The 23,885-nt window shown below is 34.8% G+C and overlaps 1 protein-coding gene and 1 long non-coding RNA gene across 2 annotated transcripts in view; one reads left to right on the top strand and one right to left on the bottom strand.

Annotated features, from left to right (window-relative positions):
* Positions 1-23,885, top strand: part of LOC126854127 (uncharacterized) — a 73,381-nt gene that overhangs the window by 7,698 nt on the left and 41,798 nt on the right. The window lies entirely within an intron of this gene.
* On the bottom strand, positions 11,148-12,749 carry LOC126854191 (uncharacterized). The gene is made up of 2 exons (XR_007688071.1): positions 12,623-12,749; positions 11,148-12,326 (listed from the first exon to the last, which is right to left on the bottom strand). It is a non-coding gene; the product is annotated as an uncharacterized LOC126854191 (long non-coding RNA).

Here is a 23,885-nt window from a genome sequence, read left to right as displayed (position 1 = left end):
ATCTTAATCTTGTTATTCTCGTTGCACTACGGAATTACACTGACGCGCGGCGCGCGCATTATTTTGCATACGGGACAGCTAACGAGACGCTTCAATCGCGGCGGAGACGAAATTTGCATAAAGATGCCGAAGAGTCTCGAAGAATCGACACGAAACCGACATGAGGAAAAAAAAAAAAAAAAAAAAGATTTGATGCAATCACGTTACGATGATTTCCTCTCGCGAGGAAAATATTTCGCGAAAATTGAATGCGTTTTTGCATTTGTGAAAGACGAGTGTTGGATGGGATAAAATTATTACAGCTAATAAACATCATCATTTACCGTGAATCAATTTATGCGAGAATTTTTTTTTGTCCGAGAAGCACATTCTATAAATTTATCTACCTAGAGATTACATCTATCTTTCGGGCAAACTTTATCTTTTGCTCTTTCGTCATTAGCTAACAAAGAGGCGTAATGATTAACTGACGATAATTAATTAATAACGCGCCGCGGCATAAGAACAAGAATTGCAAGTCGAGTTTTGTTGCTGCACAGTTGGAAAATTTGATTTCAATTAATCTATATATATCGCATGTCCCAAATAAGTCCAAATACAAATTTTTGTGTTAATTTAACATAATATGGATACGTTAAATGATAACACTAAAGAAACGCGAAATAAAGTTGCTCACTTAACGTGTGTTCGCCATATGAGGATATTTAAGCAAGCGAAGTTAGAGCAATGAAAAAAGTACCACATTGATGAGTCTCTGCCTCCCCTTCCTTCTTCGATTTAACTCTTTGCATCCAACGATAGATGAGAGGAAAACGAGGTTTCAATCGGTATGATCAAAGAATGACGCTCGTTAAGTCGCTCGTAATTGCGCTTCTCTGTCGCGGCTACAACATGTGCAGGAGATAGTGAGGGATGTATGAGATATTATACTTATGGTACTTGACGGTTTTATCGAAGCATGAGAAAAAGGGTGATTAATGATGGAACAAAATATCTATCAACATGTAAACGTGTTGAGATCAGTCCGTTTGTTTAACGCATTGCAAACATATCATATCGGAAACACATTTTTATGATAATTATTATTCTCGGTCTTTCAGGAGCATGTAGCATCACGATGATTTGTAGTTTTTTTTACAAAATTATTCCGTGCTGTTTTACAAGAAAGTACAACAAGCGCCGCATTACAAAAAAGAAGGAAAAACTGATATAAAAGGGAACGTAAGGCAATTAAAGAAATAAAATGAGAGATACAATAATCTTTTAATCGTATTTTTATAAATGTTGTAAAGTAGATGTGTCTACTCATAACAAATTTAATAATAATAATAAATTTAGGATAATAGTAAGAATAATAAGAAAATGCAATTCGGTACATTAAATTATGAGTAGTAGCGGTAATAGGAAAAGACTGGTCATAACAAAGGACAGGATGACAGCTGTCAACCGATATGATACCCGAGACTCGTACATATAGATATATACAAATAAGTAAACTGAAAGGAAACAATTATTATATGTAAAAAATATTAATCAACTAAATGTTAATTAATGAAGTATTGAATTGTAACTAACAAGAGTATTAAAATGGATCCTAATTAACTTCGTTAATTATCATCTGCTCTCTCTTGATTCACGTTTTATTTTTTCTGAACAACGGTCATTTCTTCATCTGCCCGTAAATCCTCTATCCTGAAGTTTCGCTCTTCCAGCTAATTCGCTATCAATCTCTCGGCGGAACTTCTTTCATTTTCTAGTCCGTGTATACCATATATCCGTCGCGATGTATAATAAAGCAGGCATTTATACATCGAGACTAGACTAGTTGAAACAGAAAGTGTGCGCGTTCATGAATATTCGCGGCATGAACCACATTTTACGTTCGTCTCGAAATAAATCATTGTGTCACGGATGTTCCAGTGGAACTAAAGAATTCTTTAATGATTGATGCAATAAAAATTCTAGAAATAACTTTTCTCATTTGTTTTATCAAAAAAATGATTTCTCAGTTTTAAGAATCGTTTTCTTATTTTATTATATCAAGTTTATTTTTATGTTTTTACTTTTTTAATTTTTCTTCACTATATCAAGTTTTCCGACATGAGGTTCATCTGCAATATATTCGGATTTAAAGAAAAACAAAATTCTTTATATTTATTTTGTCGTCATATTCGCGGCACGACAATTTATGTTTCCTTGAATGGTCTATGTACGTATATCCGTTTTCACGAGCAAGCAGGAGCTCGTAAAAAGTCAAGGGAATGGGCGCGCGTTACGGCGCGATGATCAATCGAACACGCACATGCATCCTCTTTTTTATATAGAGGTTCGCACACACGCACGGCGAGCCGCGTAATTGCGGCGCGGCAACATACGTGGGAGATTCGCTGTTGTTTATTATGTAATATATACTTGGAAAGCACTCATTATCTCGATCGGCGGCTACAGGTATGCCCCTCCGCACAATTAAACTCTGCGTATAAAACTATCCGTGCTCGAATTTTACGAAAAATAGGTTCGATCTTTTTGATCCTTTATCATGCAGAATGTTTTAGACAGCGGGCATTTTCTCCGGATTTACAGAAAACGAATTATCGAATTGAAGAATAGTTTAATTTAGACTCGAATAAATGTGAGCCTCGAACTAGAGATGTAAATAGAAGACTAACAATAAATATGTTTTTTTTTTCTACTTTTTAAACACGGTTTTTGTGAAAAAAAAAGAAACAATAAGTCTCTTTTTCTTTAATGTAATTTGCCAGAAAAGTCTCATTAATCCATTAAAATTACTTTTTAAGAAAAGAAAAATTAAAAAATATAAAAATAATTTTTTTATGATATTAAAATATAAGGAAAAATAATATTAAATAAAAAAAAAAAAATAGTGAAAGAAGACACGTTTACGTCTCTATTTCGTAACTATTTTATTGTCCCAAAAAATATAAAAATATTTTTAATTTTATTTTACATCTCGCATTATATATTCTGTGTATCTTACATATAAAAAAGCAAAACTCTGTGAAGACGTTTTCCTCGAAGTTTCGAAAAGGCTTTCGTCGAGGAGTAGCCGAATCGATAATTACGATCGAAGGGAGTGAGAAAAGTGGGGATCGTTGCAGGATGAAGTTATTTCGGGCGGAGATCCGCATCGACAAAACGAAGGTTATTAAATCTGCGACAAGAGAGAGAAAGATAGAGAAAGGGAGAGAGAGAGAGAGAGAGAGGGAGGGAGAGAACGTAGCTTTAATAAAAACGAAACCGAGTCTCTATCTCGCTCTCTCTTCTTTCCTCCCCGTGATCGCCTTAATAAGGCGCGGAACAACCGTGAATAATGCGGATGCAACCGCGTTAGAATTAATGTATACGCGAAGGAAGCGTCATGGCCACGTGGGCAGGGGCATAAATATTAATTAATGGACCATTATTACGCCGGCATAGTGAGTTTTGCTATGGCTGGATGAATCCGCGCGTGCTACCGTTGCTGGTCTAGTCGTCGCCGCAATCATCGATATATACTAAAGTGTTGATATAGACGAGGATATATTTATATATCTAATCGCGCTCGATTGTTTGCATCGCCATCGAATAAACATCCGATTTCCTTACAGCTGTGAATATCGTACGCATTGAATTATTCAATTTTGGAGAAATATCGACTGATTAAATATTCAGGATTGAATATTGTTTAATAAAGTCACACCGCCGATTTAATGTCAAAATTTTTTAATTATCTAAAGTACCGTAGTGAAACGTGATTAAAAGAATTCAGTGAATACATCTTAAAAGTTATTTGAATATTATTTTTTATGACAACGCGCGGCAATGCTTGTAAACTATTTACAATATTATATGAAAAATATATTTCTTTTTACATTAATTATAAAGCTGAGAAAATATTAAGATATTGCGAAAATGATAAATTATGAATTTGTTCTATTGTTTGTTGACAATTATCATCAAAATATTTTTGAATAATTAAAATACTTCTTTGTAAAATATAATACATTCATAATATTATTGAAATATAAAAATATCTCGATTTCTCTTATATATTATTTCGCTTGTCAGCCACGATTACAAAAATTATATTATAATTTTTACTATAATATTTTCTTCGTATATTATCATATTAAAGGCCATATTTTTACTGCAAAAGAGAGGGTTTGGTTTAAGAATTATTAGGCTTTACTGAAGTCTATTGTCTTTTTTCACGGTTAAAAACAATGTCATCGACATTTCTCGCTTAACAATGTCTATTCGATATCCGTTACGTTCATTCCGCCACGCAACTTCATCGACCGAGGATTGTTCTGTTGATTGAATAAAGGAATAGAAGATCTTTAAGTACGGCATCGGTTCCGCGTTAGCAATAACACTCCCTAGACGCAGCGGCAAAGCCGCATTTACCGATGTCAAATAAATTAGCGTACACAGAGAGTCGGAATGATCGTGAGGTACACACCTATGATCACATACCTCCGTGGGCCAACTAATTTGTGATGTGTCACGTAGCCGCGCCAGTGATGCATAATTTGCTTCTTGCGACTAATCGTTAAATCGCGCCTCATTATCCGACCATGAGTTGGGAGCCGATTAATATGTTAAATCCAATCAGACGTGATTCATAGTGTGTTTCAAATGATATTACATCTATTCGAAATTAAAAGTGGGAAATAAGGCATTTTATTAGCCTTTTATAATTTAATTTTCAAGAAAATTTGTTTAAAATTATCAATGTTTCGCGTTAATCAAAAATTAATCGAGAAAAGATCACGTGAAATTATTAAGACGCGAGTTGTGCGTCACTGACATAGAAAAATCTTTTTTCTTGGAACACCCTCTCATCCTCCGTGTAAGAACTCAATGAAACGGGCGCAACGCCCTTTCATTGAGTTCTAAATGACACAGATGACTGTTCGAGCAAGAATATTTATGCACTTTTCACGCGTTCACAAATCACCTGAATCCTGTCTTTACCGTTGCCTCAAATATAACGTTACAAGCGTTTTTGTACGTCAAAAAAGAATAAGCAATTCAATCGTATTTTTATTGAGACATCATGTTGATAACGATAATCACATTCGCTGATAAATGAAACGTATATAATTTTACGAAGAAAAATTTTTTACTAAAGTTTATTTATAAAGTCTTTTCATCGTATTCTATTTAAAGCCGAGTTAAGTCAAGTGTAAACGTCACCAGCGCGAACGTTACAGCATTGAATGAAATAAAACTCGCAACTTGACGAAGGGGAAGAAAATATTATAAGACGTTTCGTGGAGCGTAAAAGGCGAATTCCTTGCCTCTGGACGCGCCGCCAGCATAATTTCCGTGCCGTTGTGGACGGAATCCAATTGGTGGGCAGCAAAGGTAGACTTCCGCGGCGTCCATAAGTTAGATTTAATTTCTTGCCTTTGCGGAATGTTGTGCGTGCTACCCGGTAGCCACAATCATTCGGAACATCGCGATGTGCCATCGCGATTGCGGCACTTGTTACGGAGAATCCTCCGATAAATATTCGAAAAAAATCTCACTCACGTATTAGAGACGACGCCGCCTTCGTAATTCCCAAATGGTCTGAAAAGAGAGGATTCTTCATTAATTATCGTGTCGTCTAGTTGTCGATGCTCTCCTCTTAAAACTCGCGTTCCAATTAACGGCGCGCGCGCGCCGTACATTCGTCGGTTTAACTAATGAATTATATCTCTTATACGTTTGTTTATCTCATTTTTACTAATTTATAAATTACTATGTTAAAACGAGAAATACAAATTTTTGTGTAAGAGACGCGGTGGATTCATAGAGGTAATAATTAAACCGGCTTCAAGAGTTGGAGTCAAGGAAGCTGTAAATGAAAATACTAGAACCACGACACTTTGAATTTTTTTCATGCGATAAGCATTAATAGGGCAAATCATTAAAATCATATATATCCAACGTAATGAAACATGGGATTCTACAAACATCCTTGATATAAACTCCGTATAAATTCCGAATAAAAAATAAAACAGTTATCTACCGACCATATGGCCAAGTATCAGAAAAAATGGCGTCAATTCATTTAAGTTATCGCGATTTTTTTTTTTTTACACTAAAAAGACGGTCCTAACCGAAGCTTGTGAAAGAGAAGAAATGAAACTATAGCAGAGCAAGTTTAAGAGCGAACGTATGCGTTTGATCGAGCGTGTTTATTTCTCGATTAGTGCCGGTCATTAGTATCAGAACAAGATTATCTTGGAATAGAGGAACTTTATTTCTTTCCTCTCCTTCCCCCACTCTTCCAGTATTCTTCGTGCTTGACGTATGTTGTTCATTAGAGTATGTCGGTCTTGTAGATCAGTTATATTATTCGGCTTTTCTGGATTATTTTTTCGTGATTTCATCTTAAACGCACAGATATTTTACAAATCAGCTGATATTGATTTTTACACAGCTGATCTTATTGTTTTTTTTATATGAATACTTTAATATGATTAGCTAATATTAACGAGTTATTAATATTGTATGTAAAATATTTAATTTTTCTTTAAAATAAGAATTTAAATTATTAATTAATTATTATATTTAAATAAAATTATAAACCTCATATTTTCTTACACATTTAAAAAACAAGGTTTATTTTTGTTTTAATCGTAGAGAAAGGTAATTGTGGAAGTTAATTTATTTATTACCTATCTTATAAAAATTAATCAGATGTTTTCGTATTAGATATTTTTTATTCTATTTTATCTCTATTAAAATATTGTAGAAATTAAAAATGACCGTGTTAAAAGTCGAGATAACGCAGATAGTGGGAGTGGAGTTTTTATAAATCTGACGTTTGATTCCGCTTTCCGTATTAATTAACATCGCTTTCGTAATTAAAGCTAATTTTAAATTAAGCGATAAAATATATTGATCGTGGTTCGTGTTAACGGGTTCCGCTTCACCGCATTAGTGTTTGTTTGAAGTGTTGTGATTACAGTTTGTTCCGTTTCAAATCTCGATGATTTAGCAGATGCGAAATATCCAGCGGAATCCATTTAAAGAAATATTTCTCGGAGAAGCGTAATGATAATGTTATCAAGTTTTTGTGAGAGTGAATGAAAGATATGTCTAATTTATTCCGAGAATAAGATTTTACACGCATACTTCTTAAAGATTTATAAAGAGATCTATTACCTTGACACGAATCATTACCGCGTAAATACAGTAAAGAATTAAAAAAAAATCCTTTATACGTATAATTAGAAAATAATTTACATAAGCCGATTTTCTCCTTTACACGTTACACAGTTCCTCCAATAAAAAAGAAATGTGCATCGAGGATTATAATAATTAGCTATCATACATTGAATTATGTAAAGTTTTTATAACGAAACTTTTTATTAAACTTTAAAATTTAATGGCCGATACCGTATAGGGTTGTTCGGATCTATTCTCGTTGAATGTAATCGCTGCTTAATTTCTCATTTGGACTCGAAGGAAGAAGCTCTCTTTTCATCGTCCGCAAAAAAATCGATGCGGGCGATCGGATTCGGGTGTTCTATATCGGCACGTGTGTTTCGACTAATCTTTTTTTTTTCTGTCCACATCGCACGCGGAGAGAAGCACAATCTTTCGAGGATACATCGCGCGATTCTCCCCATGTTTTAACGACCGTTAAAATCTACCGAATCCCGGGCGAATTCCTGAGCAAATTCGACGACGTCGTTAAAGAGTCGTCTTTCGATTATTGCTTAATAAAAAATACCGGACAACAACGACAGCGCTCGATAAAATTCGCGTGAGAACCAGGGCCGTCTTTTAGTCGAGGATCTTTCTTTCTTGGTAGACAATAGACTACCGGTTTAGACGGAGAAAAAAAATGGCCCAGTAATCTCGAAGTCGTGGAAGTAAAAAAAATCATTCGGTAATACGGTTCGATTGTGAATGATATTCATTGCCGATCAATTGTAGATGATTTGTTACGTCGATATTAATCTCAAGTAGGACAATTCACATTTTTGATAGCTTTGGAGATCTTAAATGGATCTTTAAATAAATATTTTAAAGAAGAAAAAATATATACGAGACTAATTGGTTTTATCGAATATTTGATAAATTGTATATTACCTTTAATATAAATTGGAGATTTTTGTTTAATTTTATTTTCTTATATTATCGAATAAAACCCTTCCGTTTTTATGAAATTTTCGTGTAACAAGAAATATGCTTGCGAGAGTGAAATCAGTCCTGCTGGGAATGGAAAGAGGAACAGAATCGATTATAAGCCAGGGGAGCATGCCAGTGTTGCGATTACGAGACGTGTAACGCCGCTTTAATTAATGCATTGACACGAACGTGGAAATTGCAGGCAATAAACGATGCTGGACTTGTCCAGGTACGCCATATTCCTCGAGGATTTACGTCGACACGTGGGTAAAAGATTCGAAAATTAAAAATTCCTCTGCGTTTGTCATCCGGATCATAAATTTTCAATATTGTCATCGTAAACTTTTCTATCTTCCACCTTGGTGACAGAGTCGTAATATTTTACCAAAAAATTCCGAAATTTAGCGTTAAACGATCATCTCGATCGCTGAGATTTACGGCAGAGAAATCGAGGAAGGAATTGGTGTTGATATTTATCACGACATTTATTTCTCCAATAGATTAAATATCGTAATAATAATCTTAGAAATCTAATTTCAGAAATCACCTTATTTTATTTAGATGTTTCCGTAGTGTACCTAGCTTACAAAATTTTTATATTTTCCATATTCAGAATATTGCATGACATTATGTTAATATTGATTTATTTCTATTTACATCTATATATAACGATTTTGTATTTTAATCTTTTTATTATATTAAGAGAGCGAAATAGAAAGCAAACACTTTCCTTTACCGAAAATCTGTCCCTTTGATGTCTCTTCTATATTTTTTCTATTTTTCATAAATTTTCGGATTTTAAGTGTCTCATGAATATGATAATAATTTCTAAGATATTTATTGGCTCTCATCGCGCCACACTCTGATACAAACCGTCGCCATAATAAGTGGCGAGATCGCTTAATTCGGCAGCTCGGAAATTGCGCCTCGTACGCAGGTGTATTGGCTATTCGGCGAATGTGACACCGGGATTATTAAGCAAGTCATCGTACGATACGGAGGTACGGTGCGGGTAATCGCTCACTCAATTAGTCTCGTGATAAATTTCTCACTCTCGCGCAAGCGGCTCATTATCGATCGGTACGAAATTCATTGGGGCGTCGCCTGGCGATTAAGAATCTTTGAGGATCCAATTTACTCTAAAAATATGAAAATTGAAGATTTCTAGGAACTTTTCTTTTTGTTTGAAAAATATTAGGAATTATGTTTCTTGACATTTTACATATTTTTTATCGATGTTTATAAAGATCAATTTTTCTAATATTCTTAAAAAAAAAAAAAAAAATCTCTAAACGTCATCAATTTTTTATACTTGACTATATTGCCCTTAATCTCCTGAATCTTTTACCTCGTCTTTTGTAATTGTATCACCGCAACGTGCGTTGTAGCCTGGGGCTATGGTACCTTCCTATCTGGCAAACGAGACAGGGGGGGGGGGCTATAAGGAAGCTTCGGATTAACTAAAGGAATATCTTCTTTAAAGTCACCCTGCCTCGTTACGCGCTCATCACTACGGCGGATCTACGTAATATCGGGTGTACAATCTTATTGCAGGTCACGCGCCGCGAGAATTACACTCGATCCCTTCCCTCTTTTGAGATAACCCGATAAGATCGCACGTATCGTTCGAACAACGAAGCAATTTCGACATGTGGTAGCTTAATAAAGGCCTTCTCCTGGGAACAAATGATAAATAAGCTCATCATTCTCCTCATCTGCGCGACTAATAAGGAATCTTGCGGATGCTGTTTGCATAATTAATTTGCACAATTTTGTCATTTTGTTCGTTAATGCTATATTTAATGCGATATTGCAATATATAAAAATTCAAAAATTGAAACTATGTGCCGTTTTAAATATAAATATGAATTTGTTGATGTGAGAAATAAGATTGTATCTTTCGCTCAAAGATTTTTGGCTCCGTATCCCTCGATATTACTCGCGCCGGAATGAGCAATGGAAGATTAAAGAAGAAATCGATTATACGTTCGATGCGCAAACAACACGCTCGCGAAATGGCAACCTCGGGATGCCCTATAATTCGCGACTCATTTCCAGTAATTTACGACCGGGTGCATTGGTGCAAGGATCATAAATACAATATCATCAATCCATATTTATGTACGTTGAAAATATGAAAAATCGAAAAATAAATGAAAAAATACACATGTAACGTGCGCATGTTTGATCATGAACGATAGTTTGATTTACAATGCGATACTCATCGATGAGTTACGTACATACGTGATGATATGTTACATTTCCCTTCCCCTCCCCTTGCCCATGTATGTTCCGCCGGTTCTCATCGTGGATACATCTTATGTAATGATACCGAACGATCGCGAATGCGTTAACCCCGGACGCGGAACGGTCGCCGTTGCATTGGTCGATCGCAAGGGCAACTCAGTGTCGAGAGTTGCCAGGACCAATCGAGAAATTACCTCGTCGCTTGTGATCGGCAGAGAGGATCGTCGATCTCTCGAAAACGGAGACACGCAATGGCACATGGAAAGAAAGAGCGATGCAACGTGATCCATGGAACGGTTTATTAACGACCGCTTTTGTGCGAATATAAATTTTAAAGGAATAACTTTTTGAATAAGAGATCTTTGTCCCTACTCTAGGAATTAATGATATCTAGAAATTTTTGTTTCTGACAATATTAAAAATTGATCTTTTTTAACGTTTTGTATGTTTTTATTATTATCAGTATTTATTAATATTGATCATGGAATATGGAAAAAATTGTTCAAATTTTTATGCAAGAAAAAATATATTGTAAAAATTAAAAATCTGCAGAAAATATGAAAAATACTAAAATTATATTAATAAAATTATATTAATTAATATAAAATATTAAAAATCTACAGAAAATATTAAAAATTTATTAATGCATATATACTTAATACAAATATGAATTTATTTTAAAATTAATCAATTAATTAAAAATTATTTTTAAATATTCTTAGCTCTCCATTATAGTCTATTACGGTTTAAAAATAAAAAAATTATCATTTAGAATAAAAAACATTTTATTTTTTGATTGTTTTTTTTTTATGATTACAATATTTTTATGCGTTTTTAAATTCTCTCTTTCTCTTTATCTCTCTTTTTTTCTTATGTTTGCCTCATATAGCTTTTCTTGTATTTAAAGACCTATTTATACACAACAAAATGTACATAGATATGTTTAAAAATGATAAGGATATCGTAATAAAGGATAACCTAATAGTATATATAATATCGTTTATGTTCATAAATTACAATACGTATTTCTCAACATTTTTTCTTTTCATTAATAAAAAAGCATCTTGTAAATATCCTAAAAACTCCTTATTTATAAAAGTAATAAAAAAAGCTTTAACAAACCATAAATCTAAATCTCAAAAAGTAAAATAAAATCTCAAAATGTTAATAAATTTGTGTTAATATTTCATCACAATGCAGTACCGAAATAGATTAAAATTTTCTTGGCTACAAAATGTTTTAGAATTATTTGGTAAATCGAAAATAATTTCTCCATCAAACATTGATAACGGTTGTTGTTTATCATTCATTGTGATTCACAGCTGAGAGATACACTTCTTACTGCATAAATCAGAAATTTCGCTGCGGTATCTCATTTCGAAACTTCTTACCCATTGTATTGGTGCCGCTTCAGGCCAAAAGAGGTAAAAACTTACGTTCCATCGTTTGACAAATTTGTAAGCCTGTTTTGACGATTCTAGCAAGAAACAAATTCTGCAAGTGCAAGGAATTTGCTTTAAATCTACCAACTGTTTTAAAAATTTCCATAATGTTTCTTCCTGTACATATGAAATGTGTTCTGCTTCTATAATTTGATCATATATATAATAATTTACTTGAAGAAATTTGTTTATTTCCTCGGCAAGAATTACATCGTCAATTCCATACGTATTTGCAATTTTAGATATCGCTTCACTATTGAAGTTTTCTATTGTCTGAAAATCGTTTATTGCTGCCTCGTATAATGATTTTTCGTTCAGATATCTTTTTCTTCCTTTTACATTCATAATTGTTAACTGTATTATACACTTTACTAGACAATTTGATATGCTTGCTATGCTATCTATAGGTACAGTTTTATTTAAAACTGCATTTACTATTTCATCGACAAAATCCCTTATATAGAGATAGTCTTGAATTTCTGTCCTAGTAGCCATTAAAATAACCTACGAAAAAAGATAATATAAAAAGATATAAAAACATGTTGCATAATTAAGGATAAATTAATTACAATATTTCAAAATGAAGATTATACGATTGTGATTTTGTTCTATCTTTGTGCCTCTTTGTGCCTATTCTATTGGCACATGATTGTTTATAAAAACTAAATAGTATAAGTTTTTTTTTTTTAATTATGTATAGAATATATAAAACAGAAAAATTTTATAATTTTTGCATATATTTTTGACATAACTCTTTAAAAGAGTAAAAGGAATGCAGAATAGAACGATAAAATACTTACAGAATAAATCAAACAGCAAATATATTTAAACAAATTTCTTTTTACAATTGATGTATCGTGCGGAGCGTGTACTTTGTTCGAGATAAGCAGTAACACTAAAGCAATGTCACAAAATGACCGAACTGGCAATGTAATGTTAAAAAATAAATAGAATATAAATTCAAGGTCCCTTAACAATACAAGTATCTCTTCTATGTCTCGAAAGATGTGTTTGAAAACAGTGTTTTGATTTTTAACCTCTAGCACATTTTATTCGTGTCGGTTATAATATATATGTAAGAACAATATATAAAATTAAATTTAAACTTTAAATTTAATTTTAACTTTTGAGCAGTATATTACATACACGTATCAACATGTAAGAGAAAGAAAAAATTTATTATTTAAAATATTTCGTCTTTCAAAATAAAAAAAAGTACTGTTGCAGCTGTTCCGCTGAAAAAAAAAGGCAAGAATGTCAGAAGTTATAAATTGCAGAGATCTCAAATAATATCAACTTAAAGAAAATCGACTTATATTATTTATATTTTTGCGAAATTATTTTTGTCGAGATTAATTTTTTTTTTTACAAAGTCATAAATAAGATATCTCGATATATCACAGAAGTTTATCCTCATCATTTAAATGGGGTTGAACGCTTTTATTACATCTCGTACGCTCTACTTTACACGTTCGCGCATAAGAGCGCAAGTAAACTGTTACTTTCATCGTTCTACTCGCCCGAGTCGCTTTCATGAGCTATGATTTACGGTTAATAGAGACAGAGATCGCGTGCTCGCTCGCTCGCGTACGGCCTACGATAGAAAAACAAACCGAGTCGTGAGGAGTAGCCGGTCGGATGGAAATCGCGCGCGACAGACGCACGCGGGTCCTCGAGAGAAGAAGGATAAACGCACGCCGGATCTCCTTCGGCGCTTCCTCGATCCTCGAGGGAGAAACATCTGACCGAGAGTTATGCAAACCGAGTCATTTTCCAGTTACGCATGCCTGCGTGGCACGCATGATAATTCGAGCGGACGTCTACTTGGCGCAATAACAGGTGTACTTTACATACCGAGAGAAAGAGATAAAGAGAGAAATGAATCAGAGAGCCCGTAACTTGTAATCCTGTCTATTATGTCGAGTTTTTTCAAAGAGTTTGAACAGGTTTATATCGGTGAACGAAAAAGTATCTCGATGATAATGATCATTTGCTTTACTTTTAAAATTGAGTCACATCAATAATTCGAATTAATCAACTAGACTAGCGGTAGGCTGTTCTTTTTTAGATCAAAATTTTTTACTACATATGTTATTGATACTGGAAAAAAAAATTTTTTTTTTATCGCATAGTCCAACAAGCAAAATCATCACTTCTAATTTCATTTTCTTTTATATATACTTTTATAAATATGAATAGTTAAAAATAGTTAAATTGAGAAAAAGCAAAAATTAAAAATATACAACTTTCTATATTATATGAAAAATAAATAAAAATGATATAAATTTGCATATTGCTAGAGGATGACAGGTTGTAACATGGATCTGTAAATTTTTAGAAACTTTGCATAAATGTAGAAATCGATAAGATTAGTATAATTCTTCGTGTATACCGGTATAGTTAAGGGCATCATTCGAATTTCTTCTCATGAGAACCGAAGGCGCGCGCCCTCGAGGGGTTGACGTGAATTTCCATAACGCGTCCGTTAGAAACCGTCGTCAATTGCGGATAATTGGTCGCGGACAGACCTCCACTTTGCGTTTCCGTAAGGTACCCGGAGGATTTTTTTCAATGACGGGATTACGGATAATAATCGGCGGCGTGCTGGTTGACCGCAACGCCGATCCGCCACGCGTCGTCGTTGTACTCAGGTTCCAAGTCTATACCTTCCGCAGGTGCTGTCTAAGGATTTTTGCGTCGGCTGAATTACGGATAATCAACTTGTCTCCCCGCCGTTACATAAACGTTTTAGCCTTTTGCCGATCGCGCTAATTTGGCGCGCTCGATATCGTGGGATGATCGCCGATGCGGAAAATCGAGCTTTTCGATCTGCTTCAACGCATTGCGTAATTCGGTGGTACGCAGAGTGTTTGCGGAAAATATTCGCAAACATACCACGTGGATGGCCAGGGCGCAATCAGTAACACGCAACACATTATAAACCGATGTAATGACAAATAGCTGCGATTCGAATATGTACTGTGATTTTTCGATAATTTCTCGTTCAGTAAGATTTTTTTTATTTTGTTTTAACGATCTTTCAAATTATTAAAAAATATCCGAATTTTTTTTTTTTTAATTATAGCATTTTATTAATGTTTTACATTTACCAATTTATTTTTATGTATATGTATTTCAATTTTAATAAGAACTAGATGTAATACAATTTCACAATATACACAAATACAATGCAAAATATTATTCATATTTTTCAACGTTCATTTTTTGAATTTTTATGCTATATTAGGACCTTTATCAAAGCCTCGTATACATATTCTTTTCGCAATTATAATTGGAAAAAAGATCTCTTCGCGCTCGCATCGATATAATTAGATAACGTCACAGTTAAATCCAGCTTGCGGCGAAACAGCCGTTTATGTATCGTTCGCTCACGGATCGAATATAATTGACGGTTGTGATTCGATGTTACTCACTTTCATTGACGCTTCGAGCGATCGTTTTAACGCGAATCGGATGAATATTCGCTCGACGGTATCGCGAACAGCCGTGCAAATATTTCTCCACTCGAGTGCGCCGCACGTAGTGTGAGCACACATGATGTTCCGGAGGCTCCCCGATTTTTCTCTCTTATTTTCTTCCTTACCCCGTCACATGGTTATTTCCACTTCCCCAAGTAATAATGCTACACAGTTAGAAAATTTGATTTAAATTTAATATATATATATATATTTTATGTCTCAAACAGGATCCATACGAATTTTTGTATTAATTTAATATAATATAGAAATATTAGAAGGTGACGTTGATACTTAATATCTTAATATAAAATGAATATAAACTTCAAAATAATTTAGAATACATATTGTGTAAAATCAACATATTTTTAATGATAAAATTAACTTGCAAATTTGATGATCTATAATCACTCTAATTTTTATTATAGAATAAAATCACAATTTAAAAAAAAAGACATAAATTTTCCAACTGTACACCGATTCTTTGGTTTACTCGAAAGTAAAAGATCTAACTTTTTCTCGTTTTGTTATACCACGGACCGTTATACAGGGTAGTCGAAATCTACTACGGCCGAATTTCGATCGTGATTTCTTTTATGGGAATACGGAGAGAGAGAATCAATCTCGGCACATATTAAATGTTGTCTCAGTGTCAAAATAATTAAAACTCTTCATTCTTCTTAACTTGAATTGTAATTGGAACGCGTGACTGTGAAAAGTAATTTGAGACACTCCGTACATAACGTTCGGACGTTCAGGCATCTCTGAGATCCTCTTCGTCTTCGTCTCATTAAAATATCTTCGTTAACACGAGCGGTGACTCGACGAGAATTCGAGCGGACATTGCAAGTAATTTGTTCAAAAAAACCATGCAATTTTAATGCGATCGGGACGGTTTCACTTGAATTCGACGAACGCTTTCCATCGAACAAATAAATATTAGAATTGAATGCTTTAATCACACGCGTACTTTCTATTCAGATTTTACGATTGAGAAAGTCCCGGATTGATTATTTTTACGTTTACACTCTCTTACATCTCAATTCGAGATCTAAATATAATAAATCTCCATCGCACGATTAGAAATTAATAATTATCAACAGTCTTTATAAAATACAGTTTGATTGAACTTTGTATTTAATTATGCTTATTTTCGCTATCTCTAAAACTGCTTAATCAAATGAAACGTGACGCGACTTCGAACGATTACTCGTTATCAATGTTACGATGATCATTATATCACTATATGAACGAACGGACTGTTGTTAATGTTTCTAACGACGTTTATACTTTTTAAATGATAGACGGTTTATTGGTCGTAACGATATTTAGACGACTCTATTGAATTAATGGCGACCTTTCGAGCCTGATTCTTAAGCGCTGCCGACTGTATACTTATCATCGATACGAGAGAGATGCGACTATCGCATCGGAGGCTCGCGCGCGAGGAACGGAGCAAATATGTGGAAGTCGAAGGTTCTCGTGGCCGACTCGTAAATCTCCCCGGCTCATAAAAGTCCGGGTCATGACGGTCAGGTATGTCTTAATCGAAGAATCCCCCTCCAACAGTCGAATTACGAGCGAGGCAATTTCATGGAAAAGTGAAATCACTGTGTAGCCGAGAGACGAGGTGATTCCGCTTTATGTCTAATTGATATGGAGAAATAATTCTCAATGCGCTTATCATTTGCTTCGCGAAGATGGTCGAAATTGTATTGATGAACTGATCTCGAATCGATAATCAAAGAGAAATTTATTGAATGGAAGAATGAAAGACTTTTTAAATACTCAATCTATTCTAGCAATATGATAATTTTCAGGAATTGTTTTAAGATAACATTAACAATTGATTTTATGTTTGATATTTAAACAACGTATTAGTATTTTTTAATCTTGAATATTTAGCTTCTTTTCAATATTGAGCCTCAAAGTCTTATAATTTTGTCACATTTTTCAATAAAATTTGAAAGATATTTTTCGAAGATATTTTCAAAAAATGTGAAAAAAAATCCACTTTTTTTATCCTCTAAAGTAGACCGGATCCTTAATCGGATTCTGATTTTGCATTTCCTCTCGGTCGAACATCATCGAGATATAACGATCGAAATCGCCGGTCGTCGTTGCATCGCGAAAAATTCGACCAGGTACGGATTTCGGGATCCATTAGCGAACGACAGGAGAAGCGTTAATAACGTTTCCAAGAAAGGCCCCGTACGCATCTTCGTGACGGACTCGTTCCTCATCATCATCATCATCATTATCATCATCGACGTCGCCTTCGCGGAAGGTCGTACCTTTTTATCTGACGAAACGGTCCTCATTTACACACGGCCGCTGGCCGTTAAATTGCCGGTCGGGATGTGACAACCGTCCGCCCCTCTCTTTCGTGTCGGAGATGCGAGTTTTGGCACCTTAAAAATAAAAATGCCGCAACGATTATCTCGATACGAGATAAGTGATTTCAACTGGGCAATTTGAGAGACGATAAAAGTACAAAAGTAGAAGGGAAAAATGGCAGTGTCAATGAGAGAAAACGAGATTTCTTGCCGTCCGAATATGCCGTCTGTATCATGTAATTTGATTGTAGGTAATGCTAAGAGTGAATTATAAGGCTCGTCGTGCAAACCGCAAACGAGTTTTGATGTAAATACTCTGTGGAATCGCGGAGAGACTTGCACTTAGGTATCAGGTATGAGCAACTGCGTTTCAAATGGTGGTTACAACTCTGTTCGTTCACTTTTATATCTTTTTTCGTCACGTGAGTCACGCTGATGTAACATAATCTTTTTTTAATGTTTCTTTTTCTCATGCACTGTTGGAATTTAAATTTGGTTAAATTTAACATCGCACACAATATTTTGTAATAATTTAACGTAATATGGATATGTTAAATGACATTAATACTATATTAATATTTCAACATAAAAGATATTAAATCACAAGAGATTCTAAAATCATTAATTTTTGGTGGGCGATTTCTTTTTCGTCTATCGAAAGTTTATGCTCACAGATAGAAGATTTATCTCTCCGTCATTCTTGTTATCTCGCTTGCCTGTGATTCGCATGCGGAATTGAGAAATTTTTCACACGACAAATTATTATACGCATGCATCTCGTCGTGCGTATCGAGTATACTCATCGTACGGTACTCTACACAATGTATAAAAAATCCGTCGATGATCATCTGAATGTATATTCGTCTTCGCGTCGTTGCTGCGATTTGTCACGAAAATCGTTTACGTTTCTCGCATTAATTTCAACGCTTTCCAGTCAAACATTTGTACTACTAATACCTCTACCTTGTCGCGCATTAATTATACAACGTAATTTATCGATAGGAATCCTCCTTGGATTTTATATCGCTTAATCAATTTTCGATAATATCCTTATTGATCTTAGAGTTATCCTTAACATTCCGATCTACCAAAAATTGAATCTTATTCAGAAAAGATTAATTCGAGAAAGCAAATCACAGATTTCATTATTGATTAGATCAATTAATTATTTATGACGTAAATGCGACAAATCTCTGTAACACAAGCCTCGTTTTCTTGTGTCGACAATCATGACGCTTTCTTCTCGTTTCTCATTTTATATATCTCGTTAGCAGCACGTGTATATCTACGACCTTCTGCTTTCTCGCGGAATTCTCATGGGCGGTTGTATCTTGCTAGATCTGTCTGACAGAAAAAAAAATAATGCAAGACGGATTCACAAATTTACCCTAGATGGATATTATCGTCTATTCTATCAGGATATCATCATCATCATTATCACACGTGCATCGCTAAATTAATTATGAGAAGGGCGGAATTATAAAAATAGTGTAATTATGAGAGCGATTACACTTGCAATTTGCCTGGCGGTTCGAAATGATATTTGCGTGAATTTCGCGATTTAACTTTAAGATTGCACGGTGAAATCATTTGACATCATTACTCGATGGATGGAGATAACGCACGACTCAATAAACCACATATCGATCTTTCAAGGGGGAAATAGAAAGTTTTCCACCATTTAATTAGCGATAAGTTGATTACGATACGTCCAGTCGATTAGTCTGTCTTTGAAACATTCGATTTTGGACACGTGTCATTATCTCGCGTGATGCGAGAGATTCGTTGATTAATTGGGTCCGATTTAACGACGCTTGATGATCTTTTAATGAAGCATTAACTAACATAAAAGATACGGCTTTTTTGATGAATAAATCACTGATGAGTTTGAGACAAGTGAAATAATATATCGCAATCATAAAAATTAAAAATATCATTTGGCTACTTGTCATATTTCGATTTAGAATGTTCTTAAAACGAAACTTTACAGTCAAAGAAATTTGTTTATAAAACACACTTTATTTAATTATAATAGTTTAAACAATATATTTAATTGGAGAAATGGAGAAGAATTATTTCTCAGGTATTAAAAACTTTTTGTATTTTTAATCAATATTTTGTTTATTGCAATATTTTAACTTTGCAATTCATATAATTAGCAATTACAATTATGGCTGCCATTAGGATTATTGAATAAGAGATATTGCGGTTTTCTAATTTACGGTAGATTTAACAAACGACTATTGTGATGGCGTGAATGTTGAGAAAGTTTGACAATAAGCTTGAATTGCCTTGATCGTGGCAGCGAAACCGCAGAGTCCTCACCAACGATTATAGGTATAGTCAGTCAGCCACGAACTATTCTATGGTGAGTGACTATAAGCTAACTAGGACTGTAAATGTTTTTTAGAAACACACAGTACAATACTAAGTTTTTAAATTTTTCCTTTTTCTAATAGTCTATCATCTTATAAAATAAAAATAATAAAGTACATAATTGCAAACAAATAATAATGTATATTATATATTTCTCCGCTTGTAATAAATTTCAATAGCTTTCATAGCTATCTAGTCAAAGTTCAAATCTCATCTTTACGAGTTCTCGATTTGGAAGAAATAAAATTGTTTTGTTCTCGTGGCTAATAATATACTACGTGGAGCGTGGGCTCGCCAATACGTTTACGATTAGAGCTATGGCTGAAGATGATAAATCTGAACCTTCCCTTCTCCTTTCCCGTCGCATAAAAGATGCATACGGGGACTTGTTATATCATAGCTTATCGTTGTGTGTTAACATCAGCCTGTTCATGTGTGTGTAAAAGCGCGATTTTACGATTTTCTGCCCCCGAACGTCATGCGGATAGGAAGAGTTATGATCGATTTATATACATAAAATCTTAAATTGCGAAATTATCGACAATAAAGTAAAGAAATTAGAAATTTTTAGTTTAAAAGAAAATTTTATTAAATAAATTAACTTAATTTTTTAGTTATTTATAAATTAATATTTTATTTAATTAAAAATTAAATTTTTTTTTTTATTAAATAAATTACAGCTCCCGTTGATTTAAAAGTTTTTGTTTCGTTTTTTTCTTTGCGGAGAAAATAACGTGCCAGCTAAGTCTTCACCTGTTTTTCCACCTGCTTGTATTTTTATCGAACAATAATAGTTGCGGTGAATCACGTATGTGTTGGTAGTAGTTTGTACGATGATGATGCCGCCGCAAAATGCTCGCGGACGATGAGCGACGAGTGTGCATAGAGAGACCATGTCGGTATGTGCTAAGGATAATGACCGAGTAAGGTAATTCCTAATCCTTGCAGCACGAATATCCCCTTTGGCCAGAGCCTAACCGGTATGCGTGAGAACAATTCGAGATGGTCGGAAAATGATTTCACTGTCTTTTAAGTTTACAAGGTGAAAAAATTTCCGCATCTTCGATCATATTATCAGAGCCGAGCGTAAATATGTGGTTATGTAAAAAATTAAGCGCGTTACAAAATATTATAATGTTATAAATAGAAGAAAAACGAAAGGAGATTTGGCAGAAATATCGGGTAGAAAATATGTATGGCTCAAAACTAATTTTCCAATAAAGTGAAGGTGGATTCAAAGGAGAAGGTTTCTTTATACATGCAAACAGCATACACGAAGTAAGACTGAAACTATATTGTATATACAGGCTCCGCTGATGTATTTTGAGATTGATAGCAGTTAAGACAGAAACCAAGCCAAACACTCGTCTTTCTTGAAGAGCAGGTCTCGCACGTGCGGAAATATGAACGATAATAGCGTGGAACGTTAGGTGGCGACAATCGAGTGTATCGCGCAGACCTCGGAATGCCTCATCAAGGCTAGATAATATCGCTTTGGTACTTCTAATCCTTGCGGTATATAAGCTCGTGCGCAAACACATCCGTGTCGGTCGCGACATAGACGCGCTTACAGACAGAATAATCGCCTGCATTTGTAATCGTCTCGCTTCCGCCATTAGCGCCGAGTGCCTTTGCAGCAGGCGAGTTCGCTTTTAGAATCCGCATCAACAAGTCGAGCACTGTCATCCGCCAGCACGCACTCCAAGACGCTAAAAGATTCCCCCTATGGCTTTTTCCCGTTTTATCGCGAGCTCTTCCTGGTGCATAGAAACGAGGACGATCGCCTTCCTAAACGTGTTTTTAAGTATTACACAGTTGGAAAGTTTTGGCTTAAACTTAACTTACATATATATTGTACATTCCAAACGGCCCGCGCAAATTTTCGTGTATTTTCCAACTGTGTAGATTCAATTTTCTCTCATGAAATTAACAAGGTTTTGTGATAACAAAAATTTGACAAAGAAACATTGTTAATTTTTCTATTATTAATAATTAAAAATTTCCACGTTACATTTTTCTTAATATAAAATTGAATATATATTTTTTAAACTGTTTAGTCTTCATTTTAAATTCGAGAATACATCGAAATAGCAGGATTATTCGATAGACACTCGTAAATTGCCTCTCTCTCTCTCTCTCTCTGTTACGTTTAAATTAATTATACATAAAAATATTCGCATTGTACATTCGCGAAGTTTATTTACAACGCGCTTGATTTTTGAAGCTCGGGGTTGTTATTTTTACCCGATGACCTCTTGGATTTATTATCCTTGAGATCACGCTACGTATATTATACCGCACCACTGTTAAATTCGGCCAGCATCAATGATAATATCCCGATATACCTGAAATTTCTCGATCAGACATTTGCATCGAGTTTCGATCATCCGGTAACATACTTTCGCGTCTGTTTTGTCGAGATACACCGTCGATTATTTCGGATATCAATACTTACGGAGGAAGATCAAAGAGATGCCTGACTCGTAATTGACGCTTGTCGACCTCCCACGATTGCCCTTCCCCTCCCTCCCCGCCCCTCAGTCAATTATATCCGGTGCACGTTGACGAGCTTTTTCAATGATATTTTTTCCCGATGGGATACCGAACGATCAAAATTCGCCTCGGTTGAGGAATCCACCTCAAACGAGCTTCCGCCTGGTGATCTTTCTCTCCTTCTCTCTCGCGATGATTCTCCCCCTCTGGCCAATATATGTATGTAATTAAATTCCTTCTTTATCTCATCTCTCGCCTCTCTCCCTCTCTTCATCACTCGTCGAATTATCATCAGTCGTAATGTCTCTCCGCATTCCGAGATTTACATAAAAATCGTGCCAGACTTTCTCGGTTAAATCGTTTTCACCCACGACAAATATTATCGAGCGAAATTCCGTTACTTTATTGGCGATGTCAAATATATATACGCCGGCGTGAATTTTTCATGCAAGTCATTGGAAGAAAGAAAGTTAAAAAAATAAATAGAGAAAAAAAAATTTTCTCGCGTCCTCCTTTTTCCGCTCCCGAAAAATAATGAACGATATTTTTCGTACGAGACTCTCTGCAGATTCGGCGATCGACTAATTCGCGATGAGAGATCAACGTGATTTAAGCGCCACGTCGGCCTCGAAGGTATATTCCCGCTGAGATTCGATACAAGACAAATACGGTCAATGATGTATCTCCCTGTAGCTTCCATCTCCATTACAAATTAGTCGGACTCGGCACAAAGGCGCCGTGCGCGATTCGAGAAGGATTCTCGAGTGCACGGACACGCATGTCACGCGCGCATACGTATCCGTATAAATGGACGGCGATTTAAGTCGGCGATTATACGGGATATTGATGATCGGCATGGATTTACACGGGACACGATCGAGGAATGGAAGCTCACCAGTATCGATGTATGTAGGTATGCGCGCATTTTTGAGTCTAGCTCTGAGAATAAACTCAGTACACGAGGCTGTATGTCGGAGCTTCTAAACTCTTTGCGTCACTTACTAATGTTCGAAAAATTTGAATGAATTAATTTCCTTATCGATTATTAAATTTCGTCCGTTTTGATCGATCTTTTGAATACAAATAAATGTTAAGAGCATTATGTCAAAAAACGAAAGATGAAAGTCTCTATAAATTTCGAAGCCGCATCGAGAGATGATTGAATTGTCAGAAATGCGTTTTACAGATGATTTTTCAAACTTTCTCCGAACGTACGTTATAGTATTATGATTATCTTAGTGCCGCCTAAGCAATTATCCTTTCATCGTTATGTTCGATAGACGCGAAGAACTGAAGCTTCGAGTAGCAAGTAATAACTTGCGGAAGGCTGTTTGCGATTAAAAGCGATCCGGCGTTACTCTTCTAATGAACAACGATCTACC

Source organism: Cataglyphis hispanica, chromosome 13 (genome assembly GCF_021464435.1).
Source record: "Cataglyphis hispanica isolate Lineage 1 chromosome 13, ULB_Chis1_1.0, whole genome shotgun sequence".
Classification (NCBI taxonomy): Eukaryota; Metazoa; Arthropoda; class Insecta; order Hymenoptera; family Formicidae; genus Cataglyphis; species Cataglyphis hispanica.
Note: the sequence above shows the minus strand (reverse complement) of the source record. Positions and strands in the feature narration are given on the sequence as shown.